General features: G+C 40.1%; 1 pseudogene; it reads right to left on the bottom strand.

Moving 5' to 3' along the window:
* Positions 1-5358: 5358 nt before the first annotated feature.
* On the bottom strand, positions 5359-6678 carry LOC140514757 (pre-rRNA-processing protein TSR2 homolog pseudogene; annotated as a pseudogene).
* Positions 6679-7310: the final 632 nt, after the last annotated feature.

Raw genomic sequence — 7310 nt, forward strand, 5'->3', positions numbered from 1 at the left:
TCAAGTGTCTGAGGTGAGATTTGAACTCAGGTCCTCCTGACTCCTGCACTGGTGCCTTATCCACTGCACCACCTAGCTGCCCCGAGATGTATTAGTTATGCCTTTGTAGAACATATAGTCAGTATAATCAAGAAGACAATGTTTTGTGAATAAATATGGACATTGACAGTTCATGCAGATTAAGAGATCCTTCAGTAAAATTATTCAAATTCTCCAATGGGCCTGTGATCTCCTGGATATGGAATTTCTCTCTAGTGATGCAGATTGTAAACTCACCACTTCCGTTTATCTAGTCTGATACTTGTCTGTGTCGCCCATAAGTTTATCACAGAAATTTCACCCAAAGTGCTTTGAGGCTTCCTTGCTATTGATGGACTATTAAAAGACACCAATGGAGCACTCAAGGTCTAACGATGATTCTTTAGTATTGCCACATAACCAACCTATCTTCCTTTTCAATTATATATTTCTTTATTAAAATTAAATTTGTGTGATAAATTCTGTTTTTATATCACTTACATTTCCTACTGTATCCCTCTCCCACCCCCTCTCAGAAAACCATTCCTCAATATAAAGAAGAAAAAAATATTCAACAAAGTCAATCAACATATTAGGAAGTCTAACGTCATTTCACTGTTCCAAGTTGTCAACAGCTATTTATTAAGCTACCCAGAAGCAGCAAAGTGGTACAGCAGATAGAATCTTGGACCTGGAGTGAGGAAGGTATGAGTTAAAATGAGGCCTCAGACACTTGTGAGCTGTGTGACCCTTGGACAAATCACTTAATCTCTGTCAGCCTCAGTTTCCTCAAATGTGAAATAAGAAATGTGAAATAAGAATACCATCTACCTCCCAGGATTGTCATGAGGATAAAATGAGATTATATTTGTAAAATGCCTAGTACGGTACCTGGCACATAGCAGGTGCTTAATAAATCCTTCCTTCCTTCCTTTTTTCCTTCCTTTTTTCCTTACCGTAAGCCCAGGCACCCTATTAAGCACTGGGAAAACAAAAACAAGCAAAACAAATACTGAAAGGAAGATAGTTTCTACCCTCAAGGAGCTTATAACTAATGAGAAAGACCACCCATAAAAGGAAGCTGAAAGGGTAGGGGCAGACAGAGAAGAATGAAGACATCACTGACCTGGGGTTTTTTATTTAAAACTGAGTTTTCTAGAAGGAACCAATTAATCAGAGGAAGGTGATAAAGGGATAGTGTATTTCCAGTGTGAGAAGCACAGAAGCAGAATGAATTTCCAGAATGAAGAGGTTGCACTACCGTGGTAGATAAAGTGTGGAGAGTCGAGTGGATCTTGGTGAGAAATAAAGACACATCTGACCTGTGTTCTTTCCTGAAAATGGATGTTCTGGGAGGAACTGGCCCATCAGGGAAGAGGTCATGGGGCAGAATGTATTTCCAGTGTGACTTGCTCAGAGTAGGAGTCCTAAACATGGTTACCTAGTAAAACAGAAAAGGGAGTATATTTCTCGTTTATTTTCTTTGAGACTAAGTTTGGTCATTATAGCTTCACAATATGCAATTTTTGTGGTTTTATTACTGGTCTTTCCATTTCTTTGCTGTAGTCATTATGTACGTTATTTTCCTCATTCTTCACTTTCTATCAATTCAGATATATCTTCGGATACTTCTCTGTATTCATCATATTTAGCATCTCTTATAGTAATATTTCTTTTCATTTGTGTACCACAAATTGTTTAATTCCTCAATAAAGATTTTTCTTATCATGAAAAGTGCTACTTTAAAGATGTTTGTGTGTATATCGAACCTTTCTTTCTACCTTTCACTGCCTTGAGCTATATGCCAAGCAATTGGGTCTCTAAGTCAAAGAGTATGGGCATTTTAGTCACTTTCTCAGCATAAATACAAATAGCTTTCTAGAATGGTTGAACCAACTCATAGCTCCACCAATATTGCATTTGGTTGCTTATATTCCCACTACCTCTGTAAAATTGACTCTTCCCACCTTTTGTCATAATGGCCAGTTTACTAGGTGTGAGTTAAAACTTTTAATTTTTTTTAATAACACCAAGTTCTTATTAGCGATTTTCCAAATCTTTGCATTCTTTCTTACAATTGTTAATAGTTTACAATTATCTTTTTGAAAAATGACCATATCCTTTGACCACTTATCTCTTGGGGAATGGCTTTTAGTCTTTATATATTGCCATTCATTGTCTCTATATTTTATCCTTCTCAAAGATATTTGATAGAAATCTTCCCCCACTTCCTAGTCAACCACTTCCATTCCTATCTTAGTTGTATTAGTGTTCTTCATGTGAAAGCTTTCCAATTTTACGCAAACGAAATGATCTATTTTGCTTTGGCAATTGTCTCCATCCCTTATTAAGTTAGCTTTTATTTACTTAATCCCTTCTTTAGCTCTCTCATAGCTGTGAAGGGTATGTGTTCTACTTCTCTTCTAATTATTGTATAATCTCTAGATTTCAGATTATATAACCATTTTGAATTCTTTGCAGAATGTGGTATGAAATGCTTGGTTTAATCTTCATTTCTGCCTGACTGAATGACAGTTTTCCCAGAAGTTCCTATCAAATCAGAATATTTTTCCTAGATAGTTTATGTTGCCTGCTTTATATAACCTTTGGTTTAAATCTGTCATTTCTTTGCTGATATCATTTATTCCGGATCTTTGTTATTTCCTGTTTGCTAACATATAAGTTGAAAACGGTTCATTCTCACCTGTGGACCCCTGCACTCTGAAGGTATGTCAGCAGTATGGGTAGAATATTGGGATTCATCAAATTATGTAACATGACTGGTTGATTAGTTTTTTCTTTCTTTTCCCCTAATTTCCACAAATACCATTAAAAGGTACAGTATCAGTAATCTTCAGGACTGAGGCTTGTTTTAAAAGAATTTCATGTATATGAATGCTGGGATGGATTAGATTGATTTTAGATGTTTTTTCAGATTTGGTTTATCTCAGCCCACATTTGTAATTTCATGAGTACAGGTCATCTGACTCTCAAAATTACTACCATTGAAGATGAACTGCCCATTTACAATTTAGTTTCAGGAAACTGTTTGGAGTAGTGAAAGGTTAAGTGAATATTCCAGCGTCCTATGGCTAGTAACCAGAGGCTATGTTGATATCTTTTGTTTTTCCATAGGAAAAACATTTGTTTTCCCCAATTTTCCCCTTTATGTTATTCCTTCCTCACTCTAAGTCCCTCCCAGTGGTGCAGTGGGTAGAGAACCAGTGCAGGAATCAGGAGGACCTGAGTTCAAATCTCACCTCAGACACTTGACACTCACTAGCTGTGTCACCTTGGGCAAGTCACTTAACCTCAATTGCCTCCTCCTGGGTTATCTCCAGTCATCCTGATGAATATCTGGTCACTGGATTCAGATGGCTCTGGAGGAGAAGTGAGGCTGGTGACCTGCACAGCCCTCCCTCACTCAAAACAAAGCCAAGTGCAAGTCACGTCATTATTTCTCTGATGGCATGGTCTTCTTCGGCAACGAAGGATGAACACACACTCCAAATAACAAAGAATTTTTTAAAGAAGAAAGAAAAAGAGGAAGAAGAGAAAAAAATCAGCAAAACCAATCAACAGTGAAAAAAAGAATATGGCCACATATGCAATGTTCCCTGCCTACCTCTGCAAAGGAGAGTATTTGTGTATCTCACACACACACACACACACACACACACACACACTCACACACACTCAAGCAAAAGAAGAACAGAGTGTCTCGTACCTCTTTATTGGGACAAAGCTTATGCTTTCTAATTTCACAACTTTTAAAATTATTTTGGGGTGATTGGCCTTTCTCTTTACATTGCGTTTATCATTGCCTATATTGTTTTCCTGCCTTTGCTTACATTACTCTGTATCAGTTCATGTAAATCTTTTCATCCTTCTCTGTATACATCACATTCATCCTTTCTTACAATATAGTGGTATTCCATTACGTTCATGTGCCTCCATTTTCTTTATCCATTCCCTACTCTATGGGCATCTATGTTGTTCCTAGTTCTTTGCTACATCAAAAAATATGGCTACAGATATATACATATATATACACACACATATATATATATATGAATGTATGCTAGTGTGTACATGCACATATACATGCGTGTATATGCACATGTATACATATGCAATATATTATGTATGTATATATGTGTGTATACACACATACACACATATGACTTTTCTACGAATGACTTCCTTGAGGTCCACCACCTAGCATGGAATCTCTTGAATCAAACAGGAATGGTATTTTAAGCCACTTTATTGAAATGATTCCAAATTCTTTTCCAGAATGGTTGTACGGATTCATAACTCCACAGATTTGTGTGCTTATCTTTCCAAATACCCTTTCAACATTGATTTTCCCTGCTTTTTTCATGTTTTCCACACTGGTGATGGTGATGTTAAACCTAAGAATTTTTTTTAATTTTTATTTCTTTTACTATTAATAGTTTGGAGTATTCTTTCATATAAACCCACATCTTTCTGAAACCAAGACAACACCAAACTGTCCCTTTAGTTATAAATTAGAAAGTATTATTCAAATTTGAAAACTCACAAGTTAAGACCTTCTCTTTTCAATCATTAAAGTACAGCTGTGAATACTCTGGCCCCCACTACCCAAAAGCCAATTTTGTTACATTTTACCCCTTCCCTAAGGATTTTCAAGACATTTTTAGGGGCTATTGGGAATATACAATCTCTCTGCCTTCGGTTCCTGCCCCTACTGATATTGTTCCCCTAATTTTAAGGATCCTTTGCACCCCAGTTCCGTTTAACCAATTAATAGTCAAATTGGCCTTTGTGGTTATTGTTCAGTTGTATTAGGTCTTGTTCAACTCTTCGTGACCCTATTTGGAGTTTTCTTGGCAAAGAAATTGGAATAGTTAACCATTTCCTTCTCTAGCTCATTTACAGATGAGGAAATTGAGGCAAACAGACCTAAGTTACTTGGTTCAACATCACACAGCTAGTAAGTGTATGAGACTGGATTTGAATTCATGTCTTCCTGACTCTAGATCCAGTGCTCTATCCACTGTACCACCTAGGTGCCCAAATTGGCTTTTATAAAGGAATATTTGTGTGTGTGTGTGTGTGCACGCGCTAAGTGCTAGACATACAAAGAAAAACCTCTTACAACTCGCTTCCAACTTGGTTCATCTCAGTCCCACAAGCATTGAGGAGAATGAGCAACCAGAACTAGAGGCTCTAGCCACAAGCAGGTTTCACTCTGCAAACCTTCATGCTTGCTTTATTATTACTGAGAGTGCAAACTGTCCATCCGAAGATGGGTAACCCCATTACCAGGCAGCTTTCAGGGTCCACACTGAGAGACTAATGTGAAAAAAAGAATAGCAGACTCCATATTTGAGGAAAGAATGTGGGAAGGGCTGGCAGGTCCATCAGCTTGGAAAGGCAGGTGAAAAGAATAGTATGGAGGCCTTTAAATGCAAGGCTGAGCACCTTGGAGTTGATCCTAGAAGGAAGAGGGAGTCACTGAATGTCTTTGAGTACGGGTGTGACACAGCCAAGTCTGTCCCTGTGGAAAATGACTTTGGAAACTGTGGAGAGTGGAACAAAGTAGAAGCAAGTTTTGAGGTTATTTTAGTTGAGGTGAGAGCTGGAGGCCAGGTGAGTGAAGAGAGGGTAGGTGGGGTGAGGGGAGACATCTGCTTGTTTCTGTCACAGCACTGCTCTTTCTGGCTGACCCCAATTCTGAGCAGGTGTTACCTGATGAAGGTCGTGGAGGGTAGCAGGGGTGAAGAAAGGCTGGGAAAACTTTGCAGGCTTCATCTCTTCATGCCCCCATTCCCCTCTTTCTTCCCCAGCTCCTGTGAAGCAAAGTCTATGTTTTGGGGAGGTCATTATGGTCCCCATTTTACAAATTAGGGAATGGAGGTCCAAAGAGGTCAGGTGACTTGCTGAAGATTGCAGGACACTGGTCAATGTCAAAGCCAGGCACCTAATGCTCTTAAGTAGAGACTCTGCATGAACTGGGGCCCCTTTGGGTGCTCTAGGCCAGTTTCATGGGTGTGCAGGGAATGTCATGGGCTGGAGCAAGAAGGCCCAGGCCAGGCCACTGGGGAAGGGTCAGACTCTCACTTTTTTTTCCTCTGGATGACAACCTAGCCATCTTCAGCAGCTTCGTGCCCAAGGGAGGCCAGGCTAGTAGCAGATGATGGGCTAGTCTGGGCACCACAGGGTAGGGAAGGAGTCTCCCTGCTGTCGTTCACCTCCATTTCCTCAGCTCCCCCATCTATTTGTTCCTCCTGGTCTGAGTCATCATTGGTCTGGTGGCATGTCTGGGCCTCCATGGCTTTGACATCCTGCTTCTGGCCCATCTGAGAGATGAACTCTCTTAGCAAGGGTTCCTCACCACTCCGGCAGTATCTGAACATTGTCTGGAGCTGCTGGCTTACCTGGGGCAGGCTTCCATCTTCTACTAGAGTATCAAATTCAGTGCTCATGATGTCAACTAGGAAGTCCCCCACCTCATCCTGCTCCAAGTCAGCATTCTGGACAAAATAGGCCCAGACCACTCTTCCTAAGCCACAGGGCCTTCTCTCAGCTGTGGGCTTCCCCGAAGCTGTGCTCTATGGCAGCACCAGTCAGGCCTCCAGCACCATCCAAACACTGGCACCAAATGAGACCCATGCATGTTTCGCAGACACTGCTATGTCCAAACCCACTGTCACCAGTCCCAAGAGCTACAAAGGAATATTTACATAAAGGCATAGGAAGAACAACATATAAATACCTAGGGACCATAGCCACATCCCTTTCTCCCTCCCCCCACCCAACCTCATTCTCTGGTGTGGAAAAGACATTAGGTTTACAGGTTAGCTTACTTTCTATATATGCAGTCTAATCAAGTTCTAAGTAAAAACCCCCTCTTAGATTCAGTCACAGGTATCATGACTTCTCAGAGCTTACTTGCTAGGCTGGCTGTAACATCTGGCCTGGAATCCTGCCTCCAAGGTCACTATAACCTGAGTCATTGTAAAAGCAATACACAGGAGGGTCTGCTATCACAGTTTCTTAGATGTGCTTTTCTAAAAGAAAAGGCAGCTTTTGAGGGATCAACAATCACTTTCATCAAGCACATGGATCATTCACTTAGTTCAAGGGAAAAAGTCAGCACCCTGAATTTCAGAGAAAATACAGAGAAATCAAAATCAACAGACATGCTTCCAATTGTCTGGCATAAGCAATACATACATAATAGATCAACAGATAGATCCAACTGTTGGACCATTACATACACACATATTTACCAGAGAGAAAAG

This window comes from Notamacropus eugenii, chromosome 7, assembly GCF_028372415.1.
Source record: "Notamacropus eugenii isolate mMacEug1 chromosome 7, mMacEug1.pri_v2, whole genome shotgun sequence".
Lineage (NCBI taxonomy): Eukaryota > Metazoa > Chordata > Mammalia > Diprotodontia > Macropodidae > Notamacropus > Notamacropus eugenii.